The 17,188-nt window shown below is 46.5% G+C and overlaps 1 protein-coding gene across 2 annotated transcripts in view; it reads left to right on the forward strand.

Annotated features, from left to right (window-relative positions):
- Window positions 1-17,188, forward strand: part of LOC146856237 (serine/threonine-protein kinase N1-like) — a 443,024-nt gene that overhangs the window by 80,085 nt on the left and 345,751 nt on the right. The gene's annotated exons all lie outside the window — the stretch shown is intronic.

Raw genomic sequence — 17,188 nt, forward strand, 5'->3', positions numbered from 1 at the left:
CTGCTATTTCAGATGTTCTTTCCTTGTGTCTTTGATGAAGATATGCTATTGCCCTTCTTCCGATTTCTGCCTCATCTGTGTACTGTAGGACTACATTCTGATGTTATGCACTACTACGGGTGTCGCTACCTCCAAATAGACTAATCTTGATTAGGGAATGATCTGAAAGACCACTCGGAAGGATACCTGCAGTGGAAACTCGGGTCTCGACTTTTACTGGGAGGAGAAAGTAACTGATGTTTAGAGAATGGTCTGTGGGCTGGAGAGTAGCAAATGAAGGCTTGTTCGTTATTCTGCCAGTGGAATTCTACATCGCAGAGACCGGTTGAGGTTGCCCAGTCTGAGAGAATAGTGTTTCTAAGTGGCCTTGGAGGGCCTGCTCCTTACGCACCCAGTGTGGACGAAAAGTTGCCTCCTATGAGGAAAAGTCCTGTGGGAGTGTCAGCCAGCAAGATGCCCACTTCCTCCAGTGTTTTACGTATTAATTTGGAGGGTGTGTACACACTTGACAAGCATCCATGGACACACATCTAATGTGCCTGTGATCAAGACCTATTGACCATATTAAGATTGATAATAGCTGTTGGCAGAGAGGAGGCTCTCCGTAGTAGTATAGCTATACCTCTGTGCTCTAGTGAAGCCAGCATGGTAAACTGTTATAACCGTATTGACCCAGGAAGGCGCAGTTTGTGTCTTTTAGGTAAGTTTGCCGTCGCATAAGAATGTCAGGTAAGGTCAGGTGAGTGTCTCCTAACTGGAGTACTGTCCTCTCTTACTTCAGTCATTGAGGCTGTTTACTTTCCACGATAGAATGTGTACTTCCCTGCTACTTCTAACCTTACTATGTTAGACCTGGCTGTGTCTCCAGTATAAAACCAATCTTAGCCTTTCCTGCCATGTCGGAAATAAACACTCACGAAGCCAAAACACAACATGAAGAAGGTGAATATAACGTTTCACCTCAACTTTGTCCCCATCCTGTTCCTCCATTCCAGAAGCATCCATATCCCCTGTACCTTTTCCAAGACAAGCATTTGCAATGCAATAGGTCTTGCATTTGCGAGAATTTAAGCTATTGGCATTGTAAATGACAACGCCTCTTATTTATCTGTTTCAAAACCAACTCATAAATGACAATGCCTCTTATGTATCTGTTTTCAAAACCAATTTATAGATAAAAGGTTTGTCATTTACAATGCCACTAGCTCAAACTCTCACAAATGCAAGACCTATTGCATTGCAAATGCTTGTTAAACTAACTTCTTGGACATACCAAATGAAGTGGCCAGTGAGTGCGAGCTATGCGTTAAATGTTGCACAGTCTAGTGCCAGAGACTGCCTTCTGAGTGCTCTGATGAGACACATACTGTGCCTTCTGCCACACGTCTTGTGGCATTTTACGATTTCCTGTAAGATCTCACACCTTGCCATCGGAGAGTCCTAGTGTGATATTTTCCATTCAAAAAGCGATTCTGCGAACCATACGTCTCTTTGCTTAGTTCTTAGTGTTAGCCACTCTTGCCATGTTTCCGCTCTCGTGCCCATTGTGCTATTCATCAATGGACGCCACGAAATAGAATTAGAAGAAATACTCTCCACTAAAGGCTTGCGCCAAAGACCGGCATCTCCCATAGTTTGATGTCTGACTGACTCTCGCCCGACCCTACATCACTTTGAGAGGCAGTTTTCACCTGTGCTCTCATCCAATTTCTCTATAGGCTGACTATAGTCAGAATTGTCATCTCAATTGGGGGAGAGTGCCCCTTGAAATCTCTTGGTTCTTCTAGTCAAGAACTGGAAAAGTCAGAGGGCGTGGTCATGTGACTCCCTCTATATATTTACTTTCTCAGGAGGAGCCCCAACTTTTCAACTTACGACAGCCAGCCAGCCTCACCTTACCATAGTCCTCCATTTAAAGAAGTGGGCAAGACCTATGCTCCACATTCGGGGAAGCATCTGGCGCTTTGCCACTGTGGTTGGGGATTTTCATAAACAATTGAGATATACAGATAGCGGCCTTGGTGATTATGATTTAGAAGTATTCCAAATATTACGAGAACAAGGGAAAACGACAAAACTAATGGGGAAAACTTAGGAATCTGCAAAATTCATGGCAACGATATATAATAAAGTTATTTAATTTATTGCCAAAACATAGTACATCATCAAACAACAGTCACTGAATTTATTTTCAACTTTGTTTTGTGATTTGAAATCTTTCTGTTTCAAATATGCACAAAATGAAAAGTCTCTGTCCCAGGTCACATCTCCGCGGACCCCGGCTTCCTGGTATCACTCCCGTTCTCTTACACCTTGCCAACCTCCGGCCCACCCTCTGCGTCATGATGCCACTTTCTCTGTTCTATTACACACTTTGTCTCAGCCCCTCTGTGCGTTTGCACCCCTAAAAGCAAGCGACTGCTTGTCACATTCAGGCATAGATTTTAAACAAGCTACATGAAGGGCATGGATGGGGGACGGAGGGAGAACAATCGAGGAAGCATCCAAAGATTTCTCTAATTAACACAGCGTCCACTTCCCGTGGCGTCCGTGCAGCTGACGCCCTGTAAGCGAACGTGAAAGCGCACATAGCGTGCTGCAAATACCAATAAAAAAAACAGCCACCATTGCTAAAGCTGGCGTCCCGCCATTGGTCTTTAGATTAATTAGGCAAAGAGTTTCCCAAAGGGCCAATGCAATAGGACTCGTACCCCCAAGGATGGCTCCCGGCCCTGCCCCCAACCAAACCCACAAAGCAATGCTTGACGACCAGAGCTGTGGGTTAAAAAGGCCATGTTTATTACAAATCATCACACAAACATGACAATATATAATTCATACAATTTAATACGATATGGATTTATCAAATTCAATCGTTAATAAAATTGCTCCAGCACTAAGGGGCCTTCTGGCTCGCGTCCCCCAACCAACTGAGAACCACGCAAGGCGCAACCCACCTGCGTCCTTGAGGGGTGAGCCCCTGCCATCTGGTCCTTGTCCGCCACCTGAGGGGCCCACCCCTCCACCACCAGGCTGCCCATCGGGGCTCGTAGGGAATAACCAGGGGCGGAAGCCCCATGCCCTATTTTAAACTGGCGCCCTTGCCCCCAGCCGGTGTCCTGTTCTCTCTGGGGTGAGCTTACCGTCTCTCCACCTCAGTGCTGGCCTAAGGAGTATGCAGGAGGACTCCCCTTAACAATGTAAAGGCAATTTATGTGGCCTCTTTACCGCCGCTTAGAATATTCCACATGCAACACCTCCCCAAGCTCTAACTTTAGGGACGGGTGGGTGGGAGATTACAGGAGACCCCTGCATACCGGGGCCGGCGCAGTCAGAAAGAGGGCGAGGACAAGGGCAAATTGCCCTAAATAGGCCCACGCCCTCTCACCCCTCGAGGCGCCGGCTCCGAACGGAAGTGACGTCACGTCGCTGCTGACCCGGAAGTACTTCTTGCTGCAATCCCGCTTTCTCCAAGGACAATAACCACCAAAGGGGAGGGGCGCGACCGGGTGCCCGGGGGGCCGAGTCCTAAGTGCGCGCTTCTTTATATTTCGCGCTTGGCATAGGACTCGTACCCCCAAGGATGGCTCCCGGCCCTGCCCCCAACCAAACCCACAAAGCAATGCTTGACGACCAGAGCTGTGGGTTAAAAAGGCCATGTTTATTACAAATCATCACACAAACATGACAATATATAATTCATACAATTTAATACGATATGGATTTATCAAATTCAATCGTTAATAAAATTGCTCCAGCACTAAGGGGCCTTCTGGCTCGCGTCCCCCAACCAACTGAGAACCACGCAAGGCGCAACCCACCTGCGTCCTTGAGGGGTGAGCCCCTGCCATCTGGTCCTTGTCCGCCACCTGAGGGGCCCACCCCTCCACCACCAGGCTGCCCATCGGGGCTCGTAGGGAATAACCAGGGGCGGAAGCCCCATGCCCTATTTTAAACTGGCGCCCTTGCCCCCAGCCGGTGTCCTGTTCTCTCTGGGGTGAGCTTACCGTCTCTCCACCTCAGTGCTGGCCTAAGGAGTATGCAGGAGGACTCCCCTTAACAATGTAAAGGCAATTTATGTGGCCTCTTTACCGCCACAAGGGGGACCAGGGCAGACCGCCCTTCGCCCTCCCCACCACGAGGCAACCCCTGGATCCTTCATTTCCTACCAATCCTCCGGCTCGGAGCCATGTCGGATTCAAATGCCTGGATTCCTTCTCCTGGATCCCAGGTATACCTGTGCCCACCTTTGCAGTGAACCCCACGATCCCCATTTTTCGGCTGCATCAACAAGCAGGCCCCCTACCCAGGGCAACGCCAGGCCATACCAGCCTTCCCAGCACTTGGCCACAATTTAACAGGGAATCTAACCATAATTGTGGCTCTTAATTTCTCCCTGGCGTCATGAGACCACGCTATCTTGGCAAAAAGACCTACCTAAGTATGGGCAAAATCAGGCCGATCTCCCTCGAGGCCCATTGGCCTAAGTAACGCAAGATAAACCAACTCAGAAGAAACATCTATCCAAAACCGAATCCATGGGAATTGAGCCTTTAACCATGAGAGTAAGAATGTCAGACCTTAACCATTAGTCCACAGTGACCCGGTCATGACCGATCCAAATGCCCTGATTCGTCATTCATATTAACTCATCAATGCAGGACAAACCAACTCAAGGGGACTGCAGTCCCACCTGGAGTCTTCGGCCAGCTGCAAAAGAGTAGGATCCCAGGAGCACCCCAGTCACTCACCTGAGGGAGACATTTTTTAACCGCTTCACTCGAGCTGCTGCTTACCATTGAACAGCCCGAGCCAAAAACGCACGGGCCAGTGATTCTGTGTCTACACCGATTAGGGCAAACATACTACCTCCATCTTGCCCGGGGAAATACCTGGCTAGCTGCGCCTGTCGCGGCCCCAATTCTGAATCTAGTGACCCACCCTCCTTGCTTTCTCCGCTGCAGGAACTAGTCCAGTGTGCGATATGCCCTACCTATGGACCAGACTGCCCCTGATACCTGGTGAGCATATTTTTTCCACCCTGAGCAACACCCAGCCGTTACCGGACACCTCTTAATATGATCAGGTTATGACCTCTTGTAGGGAGCGGGCCTGTCTACTTTAGAATCCCAGTGCACAGGAACTGCAGGCCTCCCATTGCCCCGAGTCTTGAAGCCCCCACTAGTCTGCTCCGCCTGGGGGGTCCCCAAAAATTTAGTAAGGGAAGTCTGTCGTACGACTTGCTAATACCTATTCCTCCTGTAGGAGTTGCCCATATACAGAGTCCCCCTAGTCTTGTACTGAAAAATGCCCACCCTCAGTTGTGCTCCCAGTCCTGACCACTGAAAAACGCTCCCAAGGGATACCCCTCCCAACGACCCCGGTCGAACCGCATAACTGCTGCCTGAATGGATGCCTGTTGAACCTTTAATTAACATCAATGTTACGTGCGCAGCTTATTCCCTAGGCCAACCCCGCTGCTCGGAATAGCCACAATGCAGATGCAGCCGGAAGTGACCCAGCATCCAACCCCACCCCCGGGAAAGAGTGGCCCGCCTATTCCTGTGTGCCCCCCCCCTGGTCAGATGAACAGCGAAGCATAAGGCGTCCTCTACCGACTGGTGCCCTACTTGTTGTCTTAAACCTCATGAAGACGGACCTCCTTCTTCCTTCCACCCCGCTTGCTGAAGCCACCGAACACCCTCCGATGCTGTAACCGGCGCCCTGGTGTTCCGTGCCCCCTATCATTCGCAAATCAGCCCTGCGCAAGCCCCCGGGGAACCAAATGGTGAGGTTCGTTTCACTGCCTTCACTTCCTTCTGAGTGTGCTTGCAGTGCTAGGGCCAGGTCCCCTCCCTAACAGGGTATCGCGACCCCGCAGTCGAATCCCAACTGCAAATGTAGCCCCTCGCCAACCAGCAACGGGGGGGGGGGGGGCAAGCAACTACCAATTCCTCCCTGCGATACCAACGGTCAGCCTATTCTGTGGTGCATAGGTGCAGAAGATCCTGCATACTAAAAGATGAGGCTAGCCCCCTGTAAGAAATAAATGCCTATATCTACGTGGCCGTGCCGGACCTCTCCTTAACGCCTAATTGCCCTCAAAAAAGTCAGCACAGCGATGTCATCCAGCAATGAACCGCTGACATTGCCAAACACGGCCAAGATGTGACCCCTCGCCCAGAGTGAGATGGTGCTTATTGTAGGCAAAGCAAGAACTTTATCTTAACCCTAATTAGCGGACGGCAGGGCATCTGACCCCTTGGTGTCCAAGATGTGCACTCCTGTGCTCCTGTAACCTGAACCTTCCGCCGAGCGCCCTGTCGAATTCTACCCACAACAGGTTCGCCCCTTCTTGTGCCACCCTGGCGTTTTCACTAGCAACGTCCCTCAACAAGATTTGAGAAAAAATTTCCCGGTGTGCACACCTCCGTCCAAACTTGCAACCCCATCGGGGGCCCACCACAATCTTGACAATGCTACCAGTCAAATTTCTTCCGCAGCCCTCTAGGCATTATATTATCCCCACCGATTAGCCATGTGGTTTCGGAGCCCCCCTCACGAAAACACCAGCTTTCGCCCATCCGTCTTCTCACTACATCAGGGTTCTCGCTACCTCAGGGGTCCCTCCCCATCTGCGACTCATGATAGAGTATCCCCAGCAATATTCAAGTGCCTGTAGCCTCCCCAAAAACCGCCCGCAGCCGCGAGGACAACATGTCGACTTATGCAACAAAAACATGCCCTAAAAAACCCCGGCTAGGTGTCTGCGCTAAGAGCAAGCTAGTCACAGCTTTCTGAAAACAACTGAAGCCTCCCGCCTGCCCCAATCCCTGCGACACTTAGAACATCCGGTTCCCCTGGCACCCAACCTGCCCGTCACGTGGCTGCCCTCTGGCCAGTCTCGACCCTGCCTTGCCCTGCCAGGGTAACATTGCTGAACCTCTCCCCAGCTGATACTCTCGCTGAAATACCATGTAATCTTGGGACCGACCACAAAACAGTAAAGGGCAGCCAACCACCCCATAACCACTCCTAGAAATCAATAGGACATCGTAATGTATCATGGAAGCCCATCCCCTTAACCGCACCGATCCGTGGTCAACAAGGCCCACATTGCTGCTTTCTCTCGACGGCCGCCCCGGTATCGAGAAAGGCTGATTCACCGTACGCCGTCCGTGGGGGAGCCGCCGCCAAACCGACGCTAGTCCCCGGTTGGCAAAAAACAGAACCTACATAGCTGGGACCCCCAAGGGTGTTCAAGCTTTTTCCACGGTATCCTCCCTCGCCCAACTCGCAGACAGGGATCCCTTTTTTCAAACAGAAAAATGCCCATGCTTACCACGAGGTATCTTCGGAGCAGGGGACGCCACTCTAAAGAAGGAAACTGCTCGGGCTTACAAGATATTGACGCCCATCCACCCCTCGGACGCCAGGATCGCTATACTAAAAATTAAACTTCTTGTGTTTACCAAATATCGGCACACACAAAACACTTAGAAGCAGGGATCATTCTAGCGGAAGGAATCCATCTGCTCGGGCTTTCGTCGCAGTTTCAGCGCCCCCACCTCGCCCGCCGGGATCATTATACTAAAGAAACACGTGCTCGTGTTTACTTCGAGGTAACCGCGTCCCCACTGACGCCCCTCGGACGCCGGGATCGCAAAAATAACAAAGGAAACATCTCATGCCTTCCACATATCGGCACAGACACAAAAACCACACAGAAGCAGGGATCATTACAACACGAGGAATCTACCTGCTCGGGCTTTCGTAGCAGTTTCTGCGCACCCCCCTCGCACGCAGGGAACAATATACCCAAGAAAACGTGCTCGGGTTTGCTTCGAAGCATCAGCGCCCACACACCTCGGAAGCAGACACGAAAGGAACCTGCCCAGGTTTTCATTCACGCTACTCACGAGCACACCACTCACAAGCTGGGATCCGTATATATAAAAGGAGGCTGTGTTTCAGAAAAACGGCGCCCTATCTAATCATGAGCGCCCGGAACCCCTCTACTTCGTCGAAATTTGCGTTGCACCACGCCAGCTGCTAATTCACAAAAACCGTATTAGCCCCAATGAAGCCAGTCTCCTGCTACTTAATCAGTGACCCCCAAATCTGCCAACATATCCGCACCTACGAACCCCTACAACTGATTCGCAATCACCATTCCTTAGGCGTCGGTACAACATCTTGCGACATAGGCCTATATGGCCACACCTGGTATTTCGATCCTCCTTCGCACCCTACGGATCCTGCATCTCGCCACTCAAGTCCGAGTGCGCTCAACCACCCTCGCTGTCGCAATCAGTGCACATCTCTATGCCCAGTACGAAAGAGAATGCGCTAACATCGAGTATTCCTCCCCCAGGATGTATTACCACCCGGAAGTAGTATTTGGCAAACCTCGGACCATCCGCTTTGAGCCCGCAGCCAATCCACCCGCACTTATGCCCACAACCACTCGCTTAACGACCGGGCATCCGCCTGCCCCAAACACGACCCCGACGCCATCTCCCAATTTACAAGCTCAAAGGCGGGGGAGGGGGGGGGGCTCACCAGTGCCCAATGCAGTGCGGTCCCCCCCCACGCCCAATCCGCTAAACCAGACATATCCGCGCCCTGCTACAAGACCGCAGCCAACGGCCGCAACAAACGCACTCACCGATATAAGTTGGCAAACCGGGCCCACCTGCCCCCGTATGGAGCCACCGCTGGGCGCTTCACTCCAGCAGGGCAAATGCCCCTCAAACCCCATGCGGCCCACGGTCAACGGGCGGGGCAGCGCCCCCTCGACGAATTCCAACCGCGCCGAGACTCCAACCGCGCCAACCTCTTCCGGATACCGCCCGACCCCTTCAGAATACCGCACCGACCTCACGCCGAGATTACAGGAGACCCCTGCATACCGGGGCCGGCGCAGTCAGAAAGAGGGCGAGGACAAGGGCAAATTGCCCTAAATAGGCCCACGCCCTCTCACCCCTCGAGGCGCCGGCTCCGAACGGAAGTGACGTCACGTCGCTGCTGACCCGGAAGTACTTCTTGCTGCAATCCCGCTTTCTCCAAGGACAATAACCACCAAAGGGGAGGGGCGCGACCGGGTGCCCAGGGGGCCGAGTCCTAAGTGCGCGCTTCTTTATATTTCGCGCTTGGCAGCTATATCGTAAGGACACATATAAAAGGTCCAGTCCTGATGGGAGGTTACATAAGAAGACAGGGAGGTACTAAGGAGGGACTAATAACCCTATTAACAAATCAAAAGCCAACATTTAGGAAGGACAGTCACAGCAGCCAATTGGAACTATGGGCGGAGAGTGGGCAGAGCTTCAAGTCTATACCTGAATACAGCATGCGTTGCAGAGCAGCGCATGATGTGGTACCCAGGCTTGCCCTAAAAACAGTAACACCTAGTTTGTGCTAGTGCATCTTTGGTAGATAAGATGTACAGCCCGTAAGACCATGTGCACATAGGGTCCCACTGACTGAACCCTCGGAGCCTGGATAGTTAGAGCATATCTAAATGATCTGGTTGGACCACTGATGTGGTGAGTTATAAAATATACTGGGAACAGAATCGTGTTTTTACCAGGCCAGTGATTGTTTTTGAAAGTGTGTTTCCCATGTTTAGATCTCACCAATCCCTCTGTCAAGATTGTCGGAGACTCACACATTTCCCCATCCATACTCTGGTGATCTCCGATCTGGTCTCGCCTCTGCCAAAGGCCAACAGTCTGATCTATAATTTCACAAAAAGGTTTTAAATGGAGGAATTATTACCATCCATGGTACTACTCCACTCTATACTACTCACAAAAGATAACCGGATGGTGTACTAACTAAATGTAAATATAGGTATGAAAATTAGAAAGCAAATGATTTCTAAAGACGAGAACCCTCACTCACCCAAAGGTAACATGCTTCATCATTGGGTTCCCTCTTGCACACTGCGACTGCAAGGTACACAGTGTGGGCTACAACTCTCCCTCAGGAGAGGAGCGTGAGGTGTTTTTTCCCCCCAATGTTTCTATGAGTGGGGGGCAGAGTGCAAAAATTATACTTCAAACGTGAATTAAAACTATCTCATAAGAGGAATTAAAAAAAAAAAAAGAGTATCCCCTATGGATAGAGTTAAAAAACAGTGTGAAAGATAGGGATACGGATGTTCCCTATCAGACTAGGTCAACATGTTTCTGCCTTGATGACCAGAGGTTTGTGGCATTCTTCAGGACCGACATCATGTCACTCTGCTGTCAATATGAATCAAAAGAAAAAAAACATACTTATTTATATGGATGATCACAGAACCAACTGCAGTCTGGTCCGTTTTCTGTGACCAAAAAACACATTCACTGTATCACACCATATTCGCATCCCATATATTTAGAATGATAACCAAGTGTACGTGAAAACCAGTGACAAATCACCACACTACACACGTTACTAAAAGTGGTCACACAAACCATTCTCTTATGTTAAGTTTTTTCATATGACTCAAGGAGCGCTTCTCTATGGTTAATAACAATGGTTCTGTCGGAAATTGAACAAGATAACTTAATAGGTACTGAATACACTCTTCAATTATCAAGGACACACACAAACCCAAAGAAACAGGACAGAATCCAAGTCACTTGATAGAATGATATTAATTAATGTAATGAAAGCACCAAAATATTTACAGGGTAAACCAACCAAAATACACATTCATAGTGAAACAATTGGTGAGACAGTAATAATTTGCACAAAACAAGTCACATATAACGAATATGTACAATGGACAATACATAAAAATAATAAACAAACAGATCCTGTTTACAGTACATAGACCACTTTAGGGTTCGATTTCCTTGTTACATAAGTGGATTTGCACAGGACGCATAGGACAGGTAACGTCGACGTTTCGACCCAATGAAATTGTGCCAATTAGTATGCATCAAAGGGGGTCTTCATCAGGACGAGAAAGGTTGGGGACCTGTAAGCGCAAAGATTTTGGTGTCAGGGCAGTGTGTGCGTCACATGTAAAGGAAATAATTAATTTCCCAAATGCGGTCATGTAGCTCACCTGGGGAACCGACTTAATTAATAGGAAATAGATTCCTCTTGTCTCTAATGCAGATGGCCAACATCAATTTTGAGAAAAATGTTCAACTCCTGCAAGAAATTAAAGAGGAGGGGCTATTGTAAAGACTAAACAGGCTGCGTGTAAAGATAATTGAAATGTACCCGTTTTAAAGAAAACAGCACGTACCTGTGGGACGGTAAATTTGATTTGGAAGGAGAAGTGGTGCTGTCTCAACAATCGCCACGTACTGTGGACATAAAAGATAAAGGCACTAAGATATAGGTAGCCGGGACATTTAAACAAGGTAATCATCGAGAAGCGGGATGTCTATGTACACATCAACTAATATAAGGAGAAGTGTAACTCTGGTAAAGGACTATCAAATACCCGTTGTTCTTAAACAGAGTCGGGCCAAACCAGAGGCATATTGCATGTTCATTGCACGGAGATACTAAATTATAGGCGTGCCGAGCGCCGAAGCGCAACAACCATCAAATGATTAGGGTATTACCACATCAACTAATATAAGGAGAAGTGTAACTCTGGTAAAGGACTATCAAATACCCGTCGTTCTTAAACAGAGTCGGGCCAAACCAGAGGCATATTGCATGTTCATTACACGGAGATACTAAATTATAGGCGTGCCGAGCGCCGAAGCGCAACAACCATCAAATGATTAGGGTATTACCGCATACAAGTGTCAAACCATTTTAGTGGACCTAACCCCAAATTCCATTTTGTGAGTAAACCGAACTTCAAAGGAGTTCGTTTTACGGTTACGGCAATTGCGGTTCCAGCGGTGAAAATGACGGTGAGACGCAAACTTACTTCAAGTCCGCGAATTGGACAACTGCAACTGACAGCGAGCTCTCGCTAGACCCGGCTATATGACGTAGTCGGGGGAGCCGTGGACGTGCGAATGCCAGGACGAGTCAGCAAAACGGGAAAAACCCGGGATGGAGTTTTGGAAAGGGACTCCCACGGAATAATTAAAAACAGAATGTATTGGTGTGATTTTAAGGTACAACAGGGGCAAGAAGCCATTTATCAAAAACCGCATCTTCAAATGTAGTATATTGTAAAACCAAATAGCGGATGGAAGCCAATCATATTTTTAAACAAGCGTGTTAAATACGATTTCAATATTCGTGATATTAGACTCCCTCGTATAGTAAATGCGGATGTGCTTCCAAATAGGAATATACTGCTATATTGCAAGTTTACAAAGATAGGGATTTACACGTTTTAGTATTCATGAAGACATCATCTGTTACGAGCTGGGTATACACATATTATGCATGACAGTATCATAAATCGCATGACAATAATAGTGGCATATGGCATATTGAGACCTACATGCATTTTATGATGGAAAAATTTAAATTCATATACAGGCCAGAATTACAGATATTACGCATGTCAATATCGCAAATTAAGCCACATTCACATCGCATGACAATAATGGTGGCATATGGCACATTGAAACCTACACATATGTTATGCTGGAATTTTTTTTTAAAAAAAGCATACACAGGTCAGGATTACTGGATACAGACCCAGTAATATATCTTATAGGAAGTGATCGAAGAGATCAAGGATGAAATTAGAGTTTGCTCATTTGTAAGTAAGTCTCCTCATGCTCGTTCAAACCAGAGTTAGTAGCATCAAGGAGATGGATCCAACGACACTCCTTATAATTAAGAGAAGTGCCCATGTTACCACCCCTTCTGTGTAGTGTAACTTTCTCTAACACCCACCACTCCAGATCCTGGTGTGTGTGTCTTGTGTTTGTGTAGTGTTCAACAAGTGGAGCTCCTAGTGATTTACACTTGATCCTGCTCTGATGTTGTTGGATCCTATTTTTGACTTTTTGTGTAGTTTGGCCTACATATATCATTCTGCACGGACATCTGATGGCATAAATCACATTCTGGCTGTTGCAGTTTGAAAAATGATTGAGAGGATAGGTCTTTCCCAAGTGATCAAAACTGGTTCCGATCATGGTGTATGGACAGACCTTGCAGTGACCACATTTGTGATGTCCTTGGATTTGTGGTAGTTGCAGCAGAGATCTTATGTTAGGTGTAGGTGGGGGTTCAAGATACGAGGATACAACAAAGTCCTTAACGTTTTTAGCACGCTTAAACGCAAACAGAGGGGCTTCAGAGTAGCCAATATCTGGTCCAACCAAATTCCAATATTTCTTGATAACTTTATTTATCTCGTTACTTCTAGTATTGAATGTTGTAACACAAATTAATCTCTCAATTTCTTGGTTTTTGGGTTGCACTTCCAGAAGCGTTTCTCTAGGCCTGTACCAGGCCCTTTTGCGTGATCTATTTAGAAGTCCCTTTGGGTATCCTCTCTCTCTCAGTTTGGCAATGAGTATATCCGTTTCCTTAAAGTAGTCTTTTCTTCTTGAACAGTTGCGTCTTAACCTTAAAAATTGTCCGTATGGAAGATTGTCCCTTAAGTTTCTGGGGTGATGAGAATTATATTGTAGCAAGGTGTTACGGTCTGTAGGCTTCTTGTATAGGGACATCAGAATGCTACCCTCTTCCGCTTGCAATGTCAGGTCTAAGAAAGGTATTGATTCATTGTTGTATGTCATAGTGAATTGAATGTTTAGATTTCGGGAATTCAACCATGCAACAAAGGCTATTAGTTGGGCTTCTGGCCCTGTCCATAACATAAGGACGTCGTCTATATATCTCTTCCACGCCGTAATGTTGTCAATGAAAGGGTTCAAAGCAGAGTAGATGGTAGTGTCCTCGAAATGATCCATATAAAGATTCGCTAGACTCGGCGCGAATCCGGCCCCCATAGCTACTCCTCTACACTGAAAATAGAACACGTTGTGGAAGATAAAGTAATTTTTCTCCATCGCGATTTGTAGTAGTTTGACGAGAAAGTCTGTGGGAACCCATTGTGGTCTTGGACGCGAATCTAATACACTCCTAATAACTTCTATGGCCTCATTTTGTGGTATGCTGGTGTATAGTGAGCATACATCCAGAGTTGCAAACAATTGCAAAGAACTGTCAAATGGTTGGCCTTCAAAGGTTTGGATGGTGTGCATAGTATCCCTAATGAATGATCTTGTTTCCAAAACAAAAGGTTGTAAAAAGCTGTCGAGATATTGATTCAGGGGTTCCAGGATGGAGCCACAGCCAGATACTATAGGTCTTCCGGGAGGTTTATGTAGGTTTTTGTGGACTTTAGGGATGGTATAGATAGTCGGAATCCTTGGGTTGGTTTTATTAAGGAATTTGCTTTCAGATTCCGCAAGGAATCCCTGTTCCATACCGTAAGTTGTTAGATCACGGATTAGCTTCGCAATCTCCTTAGTGGGATCACATGGGATCTTTTTGTAACTGTCGGGACAGCTGAGTTGTAAGTTAATCTCTTTTATATAGTCTTCTGTGTCTTGTACAACTACAGCTCCACCCTTGTCCGCAGGCTTGATAACGATGGACTTGTTGTTGTTCAATGTCGAAAGTGCAGATCTTTCTTCTTTAGTAATGTTATGCTTGATGTACTTGGTGTTACTTAGTAGTTCCATCACTTCAAACATCACTATTTTCTCATACGCCAAAATCGCCGAAATAATTTCTTGCAGGAGTTGAACATTTTTCTCAAAATTGATGTTGGCCATCTGCATTAGAGACAAGAGGAATCTATTTCCTATTAATTAAGTCGGTTCCCCAGGTGAGCTACATGACCGCATTTGGGAAATTAATTATTTCCTTTACATGTGACGCACACACTGCCCTGACACCAAAATCTTTGCGCTTACAGGTCCCCAACCTTTCTCGTCCTGATGAAGACCCCCTTTGATGCATACTAATTGGCACAATTTCATTGGGTCGAAACGTCGACGTTACCTGTCCTATGCGTCCTGTGCAAATCCACTTATGTAACAAGGAAATCGAACCCTAAAGTGGTCTATGTACTGTAAACAGGATCTGTTTGTTTATTATTTTTATGTATTGTCCATTGTACATATTCGTTATATGTGACTTGTTTTGTGCAAATTATTACTGTCTCACCAATTGTTTCACTATGAATGTGTATTTTGGTTGGTTTACCCTGTAAATATTTTGGTGCTTTCATTACATTAATTAATATCATTCTATCAAGTGACTTGGATTCTGTCCTGTTTCTTTGGGTTTGTGTGTGTCCTCGATAATTGAAGAGTGTATTCAGTACCTATTAAGTTATCTTGTTCAATTTCCGACAGAACCATTGTTCTTTGCTTATACTATTACGCCCAGGTTCTGAGGGTTACTGGGTTGCCCCATTATCCTTAATGGTTCTCTATGGTTAATACACGCTCTCTTTTCTGCTCCATGTACCAATCTAATAGGATACTTTGGGAAATAGAAAAGACACCGCGTCGGAATTCCACTACATGTTAGGTGAAGTGAATGGCGTTTTTTGCGATGCATCGTTGATGAATTTCTGATATAGGAATCTTGATTACTCAACCTTTGTACCACTAGTCTAATATGTGGGCCAAATAGGAATGAAGATCAAACCTGAACGATTGAAAAGCATCAAAACATTAATGATTAGAAAGAAATGTAGATGTGAGCCTTCCGTTTCCAATACGCTTAAGCTGTGATGTATAAGGGACCTAGAAAATGTTTATGTATGACAGGGTTGTAGTTTTTAACTGTGCTTTTGATGTTGCCTCCTAGATTCTCGAGACTCAAACTTAGAGGACCGTGTAAAGGTAGAGGCAGACAATTGGTCTGAGATTGGTGAGATGATTTGAAATACTCCAGCTTTCACGTGTGTAGTGTGGTGATTTGTCACTGGTTTTCACGTACACTTGGTTATCATTCTACATATATGCGATGCGAATATGGTGTGATGCAGTGAATGTGTTTTTTTTCACAGAAAACAGACCAGACTGCAGTTGGTTCTGTGATCATCTATATAAATAATTTTAATTTTTTTCTTTTGATTTACATTGACAGCAGAGTGACATGATGTCGTTCCTGAAGAATGCCACGAACCTCTGGTCATCAAGGCAGAAACATGTTGACCTAGTCTGATAGGGAACGTCCATATCCCTATCTTTCACACAGTTTTTTAACTCTATCTATAGGGGATCCTCTTATGAGATAGTTTTAATTCACTTTTAAAGTATAATTTTTGCACTCTGCCCCTCACTCATAGAAACATTGGAGAAAAAAACACCTCACTCTCCTCTCCTGAGGGAGAGTTGTAACCCACACTGTGTACCTTGCTGTCGCAGATTGCAAGAGGGAACCCAATGATGACGCATGTCACCTTTGGGTGAGTGAGGGTTCTCGTCTTTAGAAAGCATTTGCTTTCTAATTGTCATACCTATATTTACATTTAGTTAGTACACCATCTGTTTATCTTTTGTGAGTAGTACAACAGTCCGATCTGCCATCGTGGGAGTTTAAGTCTCGCCCCAAAATCCACCCCACACCCCCATGTCTCCAATTTTAATTGCAATACAGTGTTTGTGCATCCGAGCCTCTTTTCCTGTTTTCATGGTGTCCACCTCTCGCTCTGGACTGGTAGTTTTAGCTTGACACAGTTGAATATTTTGCGTTGTTCTTGCATCTTGCAAGTGTTATCTGGAAATATATGAATACCGAATGTATTGTATCTGCCCATCTACTACACTGACATCAGAATCTTATCACAGTCTGTAACTGAGTAAGAAGCGCTCTTGTGTGTGTGTGGGGGGAGGGTCTCTGGAGGAGGCCTATATGTATGCACTTGGTGTGCTTTTTCAACTATAAAGCAGAGTGAAAGTGGAATATTTCAGGATATGATCTCGCAACTCCTTCTGGGAATCTGGTAATGGTTGTTAGAAGGGAGACTTCAATTTTCATGTCCATCAACTCTTCCAGTGTAGAGATTGTGGCTTCTGTTTCAATCACTCAGTCTGCAACAATGCGAAGATCTTGGAGCAGTAATATAATATTCCCTCACAGTCCTTCTAACTTTGCATCAAGCATTTTTCGAGAGGTCTGAATGACTTGCAGGGTGGTCTTTGTTGGGTAGGTCAAAAGGGCCTCCTTGGTCACTCCTGTTGCTGGTGCTCCACTGTCTTAGACGACAACTGCTGTTATTGGTCAGGCG

The sequence above is a fragment of the Triturus cristatus genome, chromosome 4_1, assembly GCF_964204655.1.
Source record: "Triturus cristatus chromosome 4_1, aTriCri1.1, whole genome shotgun sequence".
Lineage (NCBI taxonomy): Eukaryota > Metazoa > Chordata > Amphibia > Caudata > Salamandridae > Triturus > Triturus cristatus.